This window comes from Gekko japonicus, unplaced genomic scaffold (genome assembly GCF_001447785.1).
Source record: "Gekko japonicus isolate JY-2015 unplaced genomic scaffold, Gekko_japonicus_V1.1 scaffold426, whole genome shotgun sequence".
Classification (NCBI taxonomy): domain Eukaryota; kingdom Metazoa; phylum Chordata; class Lepidosauria; order Squamata; family Gekkonidae; genus Gekko; species Gekko japonicus.
In genome coordinates this window covers 1,002,896-1,019,874 of record NW_015160848.1, presented here as the reverse complement: position 1 = coordinate 1,019,874, position 16,979 = coordinate 1,002,896, and positions in this window count along the sequence as shown.

Here is a 16,979-nt window from a genome sequence, read left to right as displayed (position 1 = left end):
ATCTTAAAAGTTAAAAAAAATATCGGGGGGATACTTAAATCCCCTCAAAAGTGACAGAGCATCCCCTGCGCATGCGCAGGGAATGCTCTGCAGCTGGCCTCACCGCCGCCTCGGAGCTGGGTGGGGGGGAGAGAGCAGCGAGGCCTGGCGGCTACAAGCTGCGCGGCCCTCGCTTTCGAGAGGGGGGAGGGGGAAGTGGCGAGGGCCAGCGTCTACAAGCCGCGCGGCCTCGCTTTGCAGCCAGGGGGGGAAGCGGCGAGGCCCGGCGGCTGCAAGCCACTCGGGCCTTGGTTCGGAGCGGGGGGGATGAGGCAGGTGGAGGGAGATCGAGCGGGGGGTGGAGAAGACAGAGGAACCGGCAGGATGGAGGGGGAGAGCTTACCTGCTCCTGCTGGTTCCTCCTCCACTGGCTCAGTTTAAAGCTCCCCCCCCCCACGAGTTTCGCGGGTCTTCTTTCTTGTCTGCTTCTATTCCCTAAGTCCTAGTGGGCTTGTGTCTACCCCAAGGAGACAACGTCAAGGTAGCAATATATGTCTCTAAAGCAAAGACTAGCCTAAAAAATGGAGGGGCTGTGGCTCAGTGGTAGAACTTCTCCTTGATGTGCTGAAGGTCCCAGGTTCAATCCCCAGCATCCCCAGTTAAAAGAACCAGATAGGAGGTGATGTGAAAGATCTCTCCATGAAGCCCTGTAGAGCTGCTGCCAGTCTGAGTAGACAATACTGACCTTGATGGACCAATGGTCTGATTCAGTATATGGCAGGTTCATGTGTTCAACTGTTTTATTTTCTTTCTTAACTCTGAAATAGTCCTTTAGTGCTGTGATATCCCGTTTCCCTAAGTACTTGTGCTCTCAGAGTATAAAGCTGTGTTGCAGTGGATAAAGTTGCAGTGGATAAAGACAGCAAATGGTTAATGATATAACCTGGTCAGAGCACCTTGAGTAACAGGGGACTCAAATGTATTTCTTCAGCTGAGTGTCAGTTGGGAGCTGACAGTTAAGAGGGAGAGACTGAAGCAGACTGAGAGGATCAAGAAGGATCCTGAGGTAGGGAAATAGAATGCATAACCCATCCCTATCAAGTCTGAGGGAAGACAGGGGTGATACCTAGCCAGTAGATAAGGAAGGAAACTGGAACATGGGTGAATATTTCTGCCTTCACCAACTTTAGTGTCTATGAAACCAAGAAGTTTGTGCTTGTTTTTGTAAGCAAAGGCTGCCAAGAAATCTCCCTTCTCAGAGTTTAAAGACCAGCAAGCATGTGTAACGGTCCAAGACCAGCACCTATTCAAGCCAGCAACCTTAAGGACTTTCCAGCCTCCCAGCCTTACCAGCTCTTCACTGCAGTTCTTGCTGTGAAGCCCCTTATAGTAACCACACTGAAACAGTCCAGTGGTACACTATGTACAAGGGTTTATTCACAATATCCACAATCAAACTGCTTTGCCAGGCACTCGTTTCAGACAGAAGAAAAATGCATGGCAACTGTACAAGACTTATATACATAGTTCCACCAATCAGATTCAAGCTGAGTCATGGTGACTACACACTGTCCAGTGCCAGTCAAAACCAGTTGGAACTAGCTTTATCACTCCACCTGCTGACAGGTAGCTGTCAGCTTAGATCATACTGATCTACCTGCTGGAGATTAACTTACAACAGTCTGAATAACAGAAGCAGTTACTTATTTTGACAAATTATTAGGTGTTTATTTTTATACAAAGTAACCTCATTCTTGTGGCCTATTCACTTTATTATGCCAGCGTCGGGGGTTAGGAGTTTCGGAGTGCTCCTGGACTCCTCTTTAACAATGGAGGCCCAGGTAGCACCCACTGCCAAGTCGAACTTTTATCATCTTCGGCTGGCACGGCAGTTGGTTCCCTTCCTTGACCGTGATGACCTGGCTTCAGTGATCCATGTGATGGTCACCTCGAGGCTGGACTACTGTAACGCTCTCTACTTGGGGCTGCCCTTTGTTGCAAATCTGGAAGCTGCAGCCAGTGCAGAATGCAGCAGCCAGGCTGTTGACGGGTCTCCCTAGGCAGGACCACATCCGGCCTGTCCTGAAGGCGCTGCACTGGCTGCCAATAGTCCACTGGATCTGCTTCAAAGTGCTGGTTCTTACCTTTAAAGCCCTTTATGGTCAGGGTCCGGCATATCTAAGGGACTGCCTTTCCCCATATGTTCCCCCAAGGGCCCTGCAGTCAGGGGGGCAACATCTTTTGACTACTGCAGGCCTCAGGGACATGAAATTTGCTGAGATTAGGGCCAGGGCCTTTTCGGTGGTGGCTCCTACCTGGTGGAATGAGCTCCCGGAGGAGATCCGGGCCCTGCGGGATCTTGCGCAATTCTGCAGGGCCTGCAAGGTGGAGCTCTTCCGCCAGGCTTTCAAGTAGGAGCCGTTACTGCTACTGTTCCATCAATGCTCTGTCACCAAAAATTGGCAGAGATACCATCAGGGTGCAAGTGGGCCCTGGGAAGAAGACTGGCTATCTGCCGCTTTGGAACTTATCTCGTTGATCCAGATCCATCCTACCGGAACCCATCTTGGAACTGGGAACATCAGAGCACCAGCACTTTGTTGTTCTATTGTTATGTTTTTATCATGTTTTAATTGTTTTAATTATGGCTTCCCCCCAATTGTTAGCTGCCCTGAGCCTTAGGGGAGGGCGGGATATAAATCGAATTATAAATAAAAAATAAATAAATAATACCTAAACCTGATTCCTACCTTACCGTTTCCCCTCAAAGTGAAATAAAACAGTTTGTCAGTTTTGATTTACCACTAGCCTCTCATCTGCCATTATAAAACAAGGGGGGGAAAGAAGGATTTTAGTCTCCCCTCAATTCCCTTAGCTGGGTCAGCATTTACCAATATGCATTCAAACAACTAGGTGGGACAGCCAGAGAAAAAGAAAGAAAAAAGAAAAAGGGGGCTGCTCAGCTAAGAACAACATAAAGAGAAATCCTATGAGGGATTTCCTATGAGGGTGGGGAAAATTGTCATAAATTCTCTCTCTTTTAAGAACTCAGATTACATTAAGGAGCCTTACCTCTGTGTCTAGCCATTTCCCCATGCATTCATCACAATCTCCAGGCTAGGTTGAGTTGGAGAGCAAACAGGAGAAAGGAGACTGGGATCTAGCAGCATCCACACTCCTCACATGCACAGGAAAACCAACCCATTCCCCAAACTACTGGTTAATGAGAGAAGGATGGAAAAGTTTGGGAAGTTGCAGTCCCGAACTACCCAATGGCATGGGGGAAGGAAGAAGTGGGAAGATAAAAGGAAGTACTTCTTCATCCAAAGAGTAATTAATATGTGGAATTCACAGCTGCAAGAAGTTATGGCACCTACAAGCCTATACAGTTTGAAGAGGGGACTGGATAACCATATGGAGTAGAAGTCCATTAGTGGCTATTAGCCAGAAGGTATAAATGGAACACTATGTCTGGCGGCAGTAATGCTCTGTCTTCTTGTTGCTTGGGGGTGGCAACAGTGGGAGGGCTTCTGGAGTTCTGGCCCCGCTGGTGGACCTTCTGATGGCACCTGGGTTTTGGCCACTGTGCTACACGGAGTGTTGGACTGGATGGGCCATTGGCCTGATCCAACATGGTTTCTCTTATGTTCTTATGCATATGCAAAGCATTTGGCTCTCATGCCCGCTGTTGCATATATCAACATTCTTCATGAAACAGCAGAATGTAGGAACTTCAACAGCCTTCCTCGCAAAACATTTCCCCCCCAAAAAATTAATGACCATGCTATTTGGCTTCATCATTCTCTAATGAGGACTATTAAACTTAGTTGCAAGAAAAAGAAGGAACATTTAATCCTGCAAAGATGATAATGACTGCTTCTGGAAGAGCTTTGAGGATTCCGAGTCCCTCCCTTTGGGTGTTCCTTACTTGTTTTTCTAAACAGCGGGTAAATTGAAGTTGAGTTGAGTGGAGGACAATAGAACAAAAAGGTGAAATAAACAGGCGCTGAGGGATTTGTACCGGATTGGGACTAACAGATTAATTCCTTATATCCCTTGTGCTTAGGAAAGTAATATTGCACCCGAAAGGGAAATTGTCAGCAGTTAAAGCAAAATGCCTGCCTAAATAGGCGGCAGCTTAAACGCTACGAACGCTGGCAAAATGGTATAAAAGCTCAAACTTCTCCCAGCTCTTCCAACATTTTCATCTGACTCTCTTCACTACATCTTCTCAGAGAAGCGGGTAAGCCACTTTTCTTAGGAACCTTTCATATCTGGCAGCAATTTAGTTTTCGTTGGACGTTTTCAAGCAGAGGCCATCTTTCGGGTATGTTGTAGGGCTTTCTTTTGGCAATGCTCCTGCAGAGTGCAGGGGGTTGGACTAGATGACCTGCAATGTGCCTTCGTACTCTAACATTCTATGATTCTATGATTGATCTTGGCTAGATTATGGGTTCCCAACATGGAGCACGTGGGCACCATGGTACCCACTGATACATTTCCTGGTACTGATGAAGTCCTTTTAGAAAGTATGTGGAGCTGGGTGGGCCCTATGTTCATCAAGGATTTTGACGGTTGAGAAGAAGAGGAAGAGATTGGATTTATACCCCGCCCTTCACTACCCAAAGGTGTCTCAGAGTGGCTTACAAACTCCTTTCCCTTCCTCTCCCCACAACAGACACCCTGTAAGGTGGGTGGGGCTGAGAGAGCTTTTGACAGAAACTGCTCTTTTTTCAAGAACAGCTGTGACAGAACTATGGCTTGCCCAAGGTCACTCAGCCAGGTGCAAGTGGAAGAGTGGGGAATCAAACCCGGTTCTCCCAGATTAGAGTCCGCGCACTCAACCACTGCACCAAACTGTTTAAAAACATAGGTTTGGCAGCAGCTGTCACTACAGTACAAGGCTCTTCCATGGGTGATGAAATTAAGGTGCAGCAACCATTTTGTGGCTGTCACTGCCTCCTGTTTTATAATAATAATAATAATAATAATAATAATAATAATAATTTTTTTTTATAATTTAATCTGCTGTGTTGGATATAATACTAGTTGAATGAAGCAGAGAGAATATCAACTACCGTGAATGTGAGTCTCATAGATTTCCAAACACAAAATCACTAAGGCGAAACAAAGTGACATGACACAGTATCGATAAGAAAAAAAGAGGGTGATTCTTTCAGGCTATGAAGTTTTCATGGCATGTCTTTTTTCCAGGTTGAATTGTGTTACTGATTTCAGAGTGATTGGGGGTTGCCAACTCCATGTAGCTAAGTTCTAGATCTTTGGGGATAGATCCTGAGGATGGGGGGGTTAGGGGAGAAGTACATTGGTGGGATATAATGCCTTAGAGACCACCCTCCATAGCCACCATTTTCTCTTGGGAAACTGATCTCTGCCACCTGGAGATGAGTACTAATTCTAGGAAGTTTCCAGACCCCACCTTGAGACTGACAAACCCTAAGAGTGTGAGAGGTATGAGTTGGATTGTACCATGCTATTGTGTGCAGGTCACTGGGTTATTATGTGCAGTTCTGGAGACCTTCAGTCAAAAAGGATGTGGACAGAATGGCGTGCCTGCAGATGAGAGCGACAGGATAGCTCTCTTTAAGTATCAGAAGGGCCGTCACTTAAAGGAGGGCAGGGAGCTGTTCCTGTTGGCAGCAGAGGAGAGGACTTGCAAGAATGGGTTTACATTAAGGGTGGGGAGGTACTGGCTGTATCTTAGGGTGAGAAATAAAGGGAGTGGTGGCGCAGGCTGTAAAAGCCTGCAAAAGTAATTCTATCACTGAACAGCCATAAGGCTGTTCGAGTCCCACCATGGCTGGGGTGAGCTCCCGGTCCTTGTCCCAGCTCCCGCCCACCCAGTGGTTCAAAAGCCCTTAAGGCAAGATAAATGGGTACCCACTCCTAGGAGTGGGGGGCACCCTACCTCCAATGAATTGGAGTGCGGCGGCGGCTAGGCGGCTGAGCGGTGGCAGTGAACGGCGAACGGTGATCCGGCAGAGACATGGCGGTGGGCCAGTGGCAAGCAGCGAGTGACCCGGGCAGTGATTGGTCCGGGCGACGGGGCGGTGTGATGACGTGGCGCTGTCGGAGCCTGTAGGACAGAGACCAGCTGTTGCAGCCATCGCGCGGCCGCGCACCGTGAGGACCATCCCAGAAGGAGTCGATGTGTGAGAGAGAAACCTCTGCCGAGACACCGTCACCTGGAAACAGCACGAACCCGCAACGAAAAGAACAACATAAGAAGATCACTGCTGCTTAGGTGCCTGGTAGGCACTCACCCCTCCCCTTACACTGTGGCCCTAGTTGGGTGATTTAAATGTCTATGTAAACCACTCCGAGCCTTCGAGAAGAAGTGGTATATAAATCAAATGTGTAATGTAATGTAATGTAAATGTACAGCAGTGGACTCAGCTACCTTAGGAAGTGGTGAGCTCCCCCTCACTGGCCATCTTTAAGTAGTGGCTGGACCAAGACTTGTCAGGGATGCTCTAGACTTATCCTGCATTGAGCCGGAGGTTGGACTAGATGACTCGTATGGCCCCTTACAACTCTCTGATTCTAGGATTCTATGTTGCACTTCTGGTATTCTGGGAATTTGAGGCATTTGGGACAAGGGGGGGGGAACCCCAGCAGCTATCCAGTTAGGGTAAAAAAAAAAACACAATAACACCCAGTGATTAGTTAAAAATCTCTGTTGCATTTCTGTTTGTTTTTCCCCACAAATATCATTTCAGACTCACTCTCCTCCTTCAAACAATGGCTTGCTGTGGCTCAGTGTGTGCTATTCCATCTTATGCTTCCAGCCCGGTGGTTGGACTGGGATCAACAGGTCTCAGCTCAGGCTCAGGTCTGGGTTACGGAAGTGGAGGTTTTGGCTATGGAGGAATCGGCTGTGGAGGACTCAGCTACGGCTACGGAGGTCTCGGCTATGGGTCTGGCATTGGCTCCGGTTCTGGCACATGGTCTTCAGGAGGAGCAACCTCAGGACAGCTTGGAACCCTCGCTGGAACCATCCCTCAACCCATCAACCAGATCCCACCAGCTGAGGTTGTGATCCAGCCACCCGCTTCCGTTGTGACCATACCTGGACCCATCATCTCTGCTACTGGGGAGCCAGTTTTGGTGGGAGGCAACACTCCATGTGCAGTTTCTGATTCTGGGATGGGAGGAGGACTTTATGGGGGTCTTGGAGGAGGCCTTTATGGGGGTCTTGGAGGAGGCCTTTATGGGGGGCTGAGAGGAGGTTGTTCAGGGGCATTGGGTTATGGCCTCAAGAGTGGAGGATACCTTGGAAGAAGTCTGCTAGGGCGTTGCAATAGCATCTGTTGACGCATCTGCTGAATTCTACAAGAATGTCTAACGGTAACTGAAACTACTGTAAATTGGCAACACAATAACCATACATCATGAATCGTTTCTGATGGTAGTCATGTTAGTCTGCCGTAGAACACCTAGATTCAAGTTCAGTAGCCCTTTAGAGACCAATAGTATTTTCAGGGTATGAGCTTCCTAGAGCCAAAACCCCCTTTGTCAGATGGTGCTAGCCTGGGTATGTAAGGAAGGGAGCTTTGACTGTTAAAAACTCATACCTCCAAATTCTTGTTGGTCTCTAAGGAGCTACTGAATTCAAATCTAACCAGTCCATCACTGGGTCTTCCAGGTCTTGGTTCAAATGAGCTGAACCCGTGCAACCACTGCAGAAATCAGCCCAAGCTTTTGCAAGTATTTAGGTTCCTGCTTCTCCAGAAATGCTTTTTCTTTCCCCACTTTGCTGTGAAATCTTCCAAACAGAAATTCTTGCTTACCTATATAAGGGTGTGCTTTAACTTTTCAGATAATTGTTTGTGTAATTTGGACGATGCTTTCAATAAAGCTTCTGCTGCATCATAACCCATCTCTCTTCGTTTGTCAACCGTGACACCATTCCTTTATGACATACCCCAGGGGCTGTGCCCCTGTTCAATCCACTCAGCATCCCCTTAGCTTGTTGCACTTGCCAAAATTAATGGTAGTTTGAAGAGTGAATAAACTCTACTGCCTCATAAGAACATAAGAACCCTGCTGGGTCAGACCATTAATCTATCTAGTCCAGCATCCTGTCTCACACAGTGGACAACTAGTTCCTCTGGAGGGCCAACAATAGGGCATAGAGGCCGAGGCCTTGCACTGATGTTGCCTCCTGGCTCTGGGATTCAGATGATTAGTGCCTCTGCATTCCATAGGTTTCCATAAGTCACCATGGGTAGTAGCCACTGATAGACCTATCCTATTTCTGTGGCCATCACTACATCCTCTGGCAGTGAATTACACATATTAAGCACTCTCTTTGCAAATAGTTGGGTTTTCTGAGGTTAATCTGAGCTAGGCTATTTGGATTCACTTCATTCCTGACACCAAAACTCCCCATGAGCATGAAGCTGTTGGCCAGTTTTGAAACTCTTCGCTTTATTTTCTGCTTAATTATGCCTCAAACAGAGAACTTTCAGTCTATATAAATAAAACCCTTCTTGGACGCACATGGATTGACCATATAATAATAATAATCTTTCAATTTATTGATCACTCAACCCTTGCAGAGCTGCTGGCTCTGAGCGATTTACAGTTACTCATTTCACAAGGTACTAACAATGCTTTATAGGGGTAAGGGAGGACAACACATATAATCTTTACATAGCACACGTTTTGCAGCCAACAGGGATTTGTTCAGTTGCAACACAGACGTGATCCGGACGGCATTTTTCCCACTCAGCTTGGCTTGGCTGGATGACGTCAGCTCTTCCTCGCCAGGACTCTTTGGGTCGCAGCTCCATACTGCCACCACCTGGCCGGAATGGCCCATTACAGGCTTCTTGATGCCGAAGAGATCTTCTAGGCTTTTCGATCTTGCGAGCCGAACCTTCTGTTTGCTGGCTAAAACCTCCCCCACGGGGAGGGGTTTGGTGTGCCCACCCTCTCTAAGGAGTGGTACCCATTTTATCTACTCGCCAAAGCTTTTGAACTGCTGGGTGGATGGCGAGCTGGGGACAAGGCTGGTAGCTCACATCAGCACGGGGCTAGAACTGACAGCAGTTCTGTTCAGCTCAGATGTTACTTGTAACCAGAGGATAAATCCCCTGTGCCACCACTCCCCTTTTGAAGGAAGGAAGCTACAGCCCTCAGTTTGCAAAGTCTGAACCAGGCTGTTAATAATAGGACATTTTGGAGGACATTAATTCATACGGTAACCATAAATTGGAAGCAACTTGATGGCACTTCACACATTCACACACACATGAAAATAAATAAAAGGCTCCCTCCACCCGTCCATCTGTGACAGGCATAACTCAAGAACATAAGAGAAGAGGGGGCGGGGGGACGCTATGAGAAGAGCGGTCGCGTAACTCAAGAGCTCCCGACCCTGAGCCTTCTCCCGCCTGTTCGCATCGCCGAAATCATGCTCAAAACCGATCATCAAATAAAAGCAGACTCTGGTAAGCTTAAAATTGCCCCCAACTTAAACAAAAACACAAAAGACTCTTTAGAAGCTGCGTTTCAACGCAGCGTTGCAAATCGGCCCGAAAACAAAATGGCGGCCGCGATAGATCGAACGGAACAAACACGGCCGGATTCTTCCTCAGCTGCCATCCTAGACTATTTAAAAACTATGGAAGTGGGGCTGATAAATAAAATAGATAATCTTTCTTCCCAAATGGAAAAAATGCATACCTCCCTTCAACAAACAGCACAGAAGGCAGAAGAAGCCTTAGAGACAGGCGTTGCAAATCAGTTAGATATCAGAGCGCTGCAAAAAGCCTCTGAGCTTCAAAAAGACCACTTAATTGCTCTTGAGGCAGACCTGAAAGCTGCTAATTTGAAAGTTAGAGGCCTTTCAGAACAGGCAGAAGAAAATTCAGACCTCATTGCATTCATGGCACATCTTATAGCTACCGCTCTAAAACTGGAGGAAGGAATTCTGCCAATCATAACCTTTGCAGCTTGTCTAGGCCCTATACCAAAAAGCGCTCACCCTAAACCAAGAGACATTATACTCACCATCCCTGATGCTAGAGTCAGACAAACCATTATAGACACAGCCAGACAACCAGGGAGATTTGCCTTCAAGGGAGAACAGCTTCAAATATACCCAGACATCCCCAAAGAGGCCATAGCCAGGAGAAAAGCCTTAAAGAACACCACCACAACACTAAGGAAGATGAATCAGAAATATAGATGGCTCCCATCTGGGAAATTATTTGTTGCTCATCAAGGTCAGCGCCTTTATGCGTGGGACGAAATTAGCGGGAACAAATTACTGCAAGCCCTAAGCAGCGAGCTGCCCATGGAGCAAGGAGACAAACAATCTTTTAAAAGGAGAAATTCCTCCCCAACCTCTCCTCAGAAACCAAGCAAACTGCCAGTATGGTCACATGTTGGAGATGCAATCTAACAGGAGGCTGTTGATGGAATATATACACGACTTAGGTTTAAAAATATGTTTAAATGTGATAAGCAGACATGATTTATGTTACATTATTATATTAACAGAATGGGCGGGAATGGTGATGGGGGGGATCCCTCTTGGGGTTGGTGCTCTCCCTATTTGGTGTACAATAGGCTGTATTGCTGCAGCCACCCGGAAACTACTCCGGGACTGTGGGTACTGTTTGTTGGGTTTAATTATTTTTTGTTGAGTAACTGTTCAATTCTAACGTTTAATTATACTAAATAGCTGTCCCATTTGTGACCCAGAATAGCTATACTATATAGTTCTATTTACTTGACTAAACGCGTAAAAATTACTGTGCTGGGTTATTTGTATCACAAGTAGCACACAATTTAATTTGTAGTTGTAGTAGATCACTGCTCGAGTTCATCTTTGATCAATATATTGGAAACCTCTTAAATCTGTTAAATTGTTATTTGGCATTATTCTTTTTTTACCTGCATAGTTGTTTATTTTGTTGAATTTGACATTTGGCAAATATGTCTGACTCATATGTATTCCGATCAATCAATGTGCATGGTTTGAACAATTGCATTAAGCGCAGAAAAATGTCATCGTTCATTTTAAAAACCAAACCTGATGTAATCTTTATGCAAGAAACTCACTTGAAACCGCAGACAACACCAATTTTAAATGTTAGATGGTATGATCAGCAATACCAAGCGGGAGGATCATCGAAAGCTCGGGGAGTGGCGATTTTATTGGCTAAAACTGTGCAATTCATCTTAGAAGACAAACTAGAAGATCCTCGTGGAAGATTTCTTTTTTTGAAAGGCAAACTGGACCAAGAACAAATCACTCTGGCCTCAATTTACGCGCCAAACGAGAAGCAAGAAAGCTTTTTAGAGAACGCTTTAACAATACTGGATACCTTCAAAGACGGACAAGTGGTCATTGGCGGAGACCTTAATTTGATCACAGATAATCATTTAGATAGATCCGGCAAATGGCGAAAGAATATTGCACAACAAAACAGGTTCACGAAACTGCAAGAGTTATTGAAGAAATTCCACCTCATAGATGCCTGGAGAGAAATGCACCAAGGGGAAAGAGACTATACTTTTTTCTCGCATAGATATCATACATATTCACGCATCGATTATCTGATTGTTTCAGACTCTATCATGCCCAAAATATCACATACCACTATCGGACCCTTTGTGTGGTCAGATCACGCCTATGTGGAGCTTCTTTACAAAAAATCCATTGAATACAAAACTCAACGCTCATGGTGGTTGAACAACTCAATTTTATTACAAGAGCATATCAAAGATGATATAGAACAAACAATAAAGCTGTACTTTCAGGAAAACAATACTGGAGAAGTGGGAGAGCACTTTGTATGGGATGCTTTCAAAGCGGTGCTTAGAGGGAAGCTGATTGCCATCTCATCTAAAAGGAAAAAAGAAAGAGAACTTCTAATTAAGTCCACACTGGAAAGGATACAAGAACTAGAGACTCTACATAAACGTTCAGGTAACAAGAAAATTTACAAAGAACTTTTGCAAAATCGGAAAACTTTGGAAGCCATGGAAACAACCAACATTCAAAAGAACATTATTTATATGAAACAGCAATACTGGCAAAAGAACAATAAGAGTGTCAAACTTTTGGCATGGCGTGTAAAAAACAAACAACGATTACGTAAAATATTTGCAATAAGGACTCCAACTAATACCATCATGACACACCCAGAAGAAATTAACAAATGTTTTACACAATTTTATCAACATCTATACAGCTCTACAAATCCGAACGTAGATAAAATAAAAGACTTCTTAAGGACAAACCACTTAACTAAACAGCTGCAGCCAGAACACCACAATCATCTGGAACAACCAATTACCACCACGAAAGTACGAGAGGCGTTAAAACATACAAAACCTAACACGACACCAGGCACGGACGGCTTTAGTCCCATATTCTACAAAACCTTCCAAACAAGTATAATAGACCATCTTACATCAACTTGTAATCACGTTATGAGCACGGGTCAACTGCCTCCTTCCTGGAAAGAGTCTAAGATAATTACCATTCCCAAAGATGATTCAAACCAAGATTATACATCGGCGTACCGCCCTATTGCTTTACTAAACTGTGATGCAAAACTTTTTACAAAAATTCTAGCCACTAGACTTCAATACATCATTCGCGACTACATTACTACTGATCAGACGGATTTTATCCCCAAACGTGCCCTCACAGACAATATACGCAGAACGCTGAATCTTATAGCTTATTCTGAAAGTCAAATGGCCGAATCTATGCTTCTCTCAATAGATCTAGAGAAAGCATTCGACAGCCTGGAGACCTCATATTTGAAGATACTTTTAACGGAAATGAACTTTGGGAGAAAATTTCTGACATCTATTACAGCGTTATACGCACAACCTTCTGCTTGCATTCAGACTAACAACATAATAGGGAACAAAATCTTTTTACATCGCGGCACAAGACAGGGTTGCCCCCTGTCACCTTTATTGTTCGCGCTAGCCATGGAGCCATTGGCTACTGCTATAAGAGACAACCCAAACGTCAAAGGTATTCAACTGAACAACACAACACACAAAATCAGCCTTTATGCGGATGACGTGGTGATTTTTCTCACCGAACCAGAAGCTTCGCTAAAAGAACTGCAATCAATCTTCAAAGCCACACAAGAACTATTTGGACTGAAAGTCAACTTAGGAAAATCTAAAATAATCCCGATCAACATAACAGATTCTACTAAACATTCAATTCAATCAAAATTTCCATATAAATGGTCCCAATCTCCTTGGAGATGCCTTGGAATCCTCATCCTTCCTGAATTACAAGACTTGATCAGCTGTAATCTACACGCTCTCTTTAAAGAACTCAATAACAAAATGAAACAATGGAGTGCCATGCAATTTTCATGGGCAGACAGACTCAGTGTCATCAAAAGTATTCTCTTACCGAAATTCTTGTTCATACTTCGAACTCTACCGATCCAAATCTCAAAAAAAGATCTCTCTAACTGGCAGACAGCATTTCTGCAATTTTTCTGGAATTACAAAAAACATCGGATTAGTCTGAACGCACTGAAAAGATCAACAAAGAACGGTGGACTAGATTTTCCGGATTTATTCCTATACTATGAGGCAATTCAACTCTCGTCCATAGTTAGAATTCTCACCGCAGAATCAGCACCAAGTTGGCAGTCCATTGAAGAAAGCATCTGTGATGGTATACCCCTGACAGATCTTATTTGGCAACTTAAAAATGACAGACATGACAACGTACACACACTCTCCTTCTTAGAGGCAGCATTGGAAGTCTGGGACAGACGACGACATCTGCTGCTACCAAAACACTCCAGTTTATCATCCTTCCTTAACCAAGAATGGTTTATACCTGGAAAAGAATCATCAGCGTTCCTGAGTTGGAGACGAGCGGGACTGACAAGATTGATCGACCTTACTGACAAAGGACTACCACTGACTAAGTCTCAAATAGAACAGAAAATCGGTGAAAAAGTTCCCTGGTTTCGATATCTCCAGATACAACATTTACTACGAGAAAGAATCCCTCCTGGAAATCCCAATAAGCACTATACCGAGTTTGAAAAATTAATAGCGTATAAATCTGATGATATCAAAGGTTTAATTTCTAAAATTTACAAAATCCTCAACAAGAATATAACACAACCGATAGTTAAATCACAACGTCGTTGGGAAGCTGATTGCCAAAACAGAATTCGAACAGAGGACTGGCCAGAGATTTGGTCATCGCCAAGCCTATCTTCTAGGATATTTAATATAAAACTAACCTCCTTTAAGACACTCCACCGATGTTATCTCACGCCTGCAAGATTGAATAAGATCAACCCACGATATGACAAACTGTGCTGGAAAGGCTGCGGTCAAACAGCAGACTTTATACATTGTTGGTGGGCTTGCCCACACATTCAGACATTTTGGTCCCACATTGTAGCACAGATCAAAACCATTGATGGAACAGACTTACCTGCATACCCAGAGACAGTCCTCTTGGATAGGCTCCCAGATTCCTGTGAAAGGAAAACACAAAAGACAATGATTTCGACATTACTGGCTATTGCTAGGATATCCATTGCTCAGATGTGGAAAAGAAACAACGTACCTTCTGTATATGATTGGCAGAACAAAATCTGGGAACACTTTATCTACGGAAAAGCAACTTTTCACCAAACGCAAAAAAATACAGAGCAATTTCAAGCAATTTGGTTTCCGATTATTCAATATCTTGTGGAAAGCAAAATCATTCCGAAGAATGAACATTTAACAGACTTACTATTTTTTTGAATGCAGTACACCTGTTCTTGTAGCTAACCTCTTCACTTGTTATACAGTTTGTTTGTTTTGTTTGTTTTTGGTCTATTTTGTTATTTGTACTATCGTTTATATGTCATTCATCCCAGTTATATTATACTGTATTATATTTGTTTGAAACAATAAAAAGTTGAATTTTTTTTTTAAAAAAAAGAACATAAGAGAAGCCATGTTGGATCAGGCCAATTTTAGTATACGTGCTGCCGAAGCGAGCACGTTGGATCAGGCCAGTGGGTCATCAAGCCCAACATTCTGTGTCACACAGTGGCCAAAACCCAGGCACCATCAGGAGGTCCACCAGTGGGGCCAGAACTCCAGAAGCCCTCCCACTGTTGCCTCTTGAGGACCAAGAGAATAGAGCATCACTGCCCCAGTGCTCCATCTAGACCTTGGGGCTAATAGCCATTGATGGACCTCTGCTCCATATGTTCATCCAGTCCACTCTTCAAGCAGTCTATGTGTGTAGTGGCCACCACTTCCTGTGGCAGTGAATTCTATGACTTAATTACTCTTTGGGTGAAGAAGGACTTCCTTTTATCTGTTCTAAGCCCAGTGCTCATTAATTTCATTGAGTGCCCATGAGTTCTTGTATAATTAGAAAGGGATAAAAGTATTTGGCTGAGGACAGACTGGCAGTATGAAGCACGAGGGAGGCAGGACAAAAAAGACCCAGACCAAATTGTGTCGGAGATTCCTGATCGCGCTGCACCTACTGATGCGGGAGCATACCATGGAGGAGGCGCAAGGGAGTGTTCACACTGTTGGCCCACCCCCGGCGGAGGCGCGGCTGTAAGCGTGTTTTTTTTCACTCCGGTGACATGCACCTATGCGCATAGGTTCAGCAATGCGACTTGTTTGCAGCTTTTAGTGTGCACACTTCTGGGAAGTGGGATCAACGCGCCCTCCAGGGTTTTGCTACTGCTTTTACCTGGTATTTTTTTAACGCAGTAGGGAATCATCATAGGACGGGTTGAGTATGAATGGGGAACGCCTGACAGCTGCAGCTGTATGAACCGGCCCCATTAATTCATTTGTGAAATGTCTATATTGGGCCAAACTGCCAGTCTGAGCTCAGCCTTTGTTTCTCTGCCTTCTCTATCCCATGCATGATTTTGTAACCCTCTCTCATGTCACCCCTCAATCGCCATTTCTCCAAGCTAAAGAGCCCCAACTTCTTTAACCTTTCTTCATAGGGAAGGTGTTCCATCCCCTTAATCATTTTAGTTGCCCTTCTCTGCACCTTTCCCAACACTATAAATATCTTTTTTGAGGTACAGTGACCAGAACTGTATAGCCACACCATAGATTTATACAGGGGCATTATGATACTGTGTCCGAATCCCCACACGTTCAATCAAATACACGTTTGTAGCAAAGTAATATTTATTTATTTTTTATAAAGATTTTATTAACTCCCCTGAAAAGGGGAGGAGTTTCGCTTAAAAGAAAAATAAGGGGGGTATATAGTGGGAGAAAGAGAAAGCTGAGTGATGTTAAAACTGGTAAATTAATCTGTTAGTTATGTTAATAAAGTTTTCTTGGGCTTCTTCGTTACGTTGTCAAACTTCTTTCTTCAGTCCAGGTAGACATTAAAAGTTAGTAATTTTAATAATGTCCCAATGGTGCTTAGTTAGTAATGTCTTTTCTGATATCATTACGCCAATCCTTGACGGGCCGTCTCCCTTAAATTCCTTGCTTGGGCAGACGCTCCCTCCTCTTGTTGCTTTCACCGGCTTCTGCGTTGCTGATCTCACTTTCGCTTACAAATTGCACACGCTGCAATCCTTGTTCTTTCGTGCCTCTTCGGAGGGTCTCTAGCTTCGAGAAAGTATTAATCCTTTTTATATCTTTCGATTTTAAACGCTCCATTCTCTTAGCTGGACCTTCTTTCTACCATTGTTGACTTTTAAAAGCGCTACCAAGAGCACTTTTCTCGCTTGTCACAATTCTATTCACAGTTCTCAGTCAAGGTTACAGTCACTCGTATTCTGTTTATTAAGCAGCCGGTTCTAACAAAGAACAGAAACGCCTCCAGCGGAAGTTCCACCTTTCTTGTTCAGTAGTTACTTAGTCCAATTCCGACATCTTGTTTTATTGTTTACTTTTAACACCGTTCAGACAGCACGTTTTAAAAACGAAAATCTTTCCTTTTCTTTTTCTTTTTCCATATGCACCAAAGG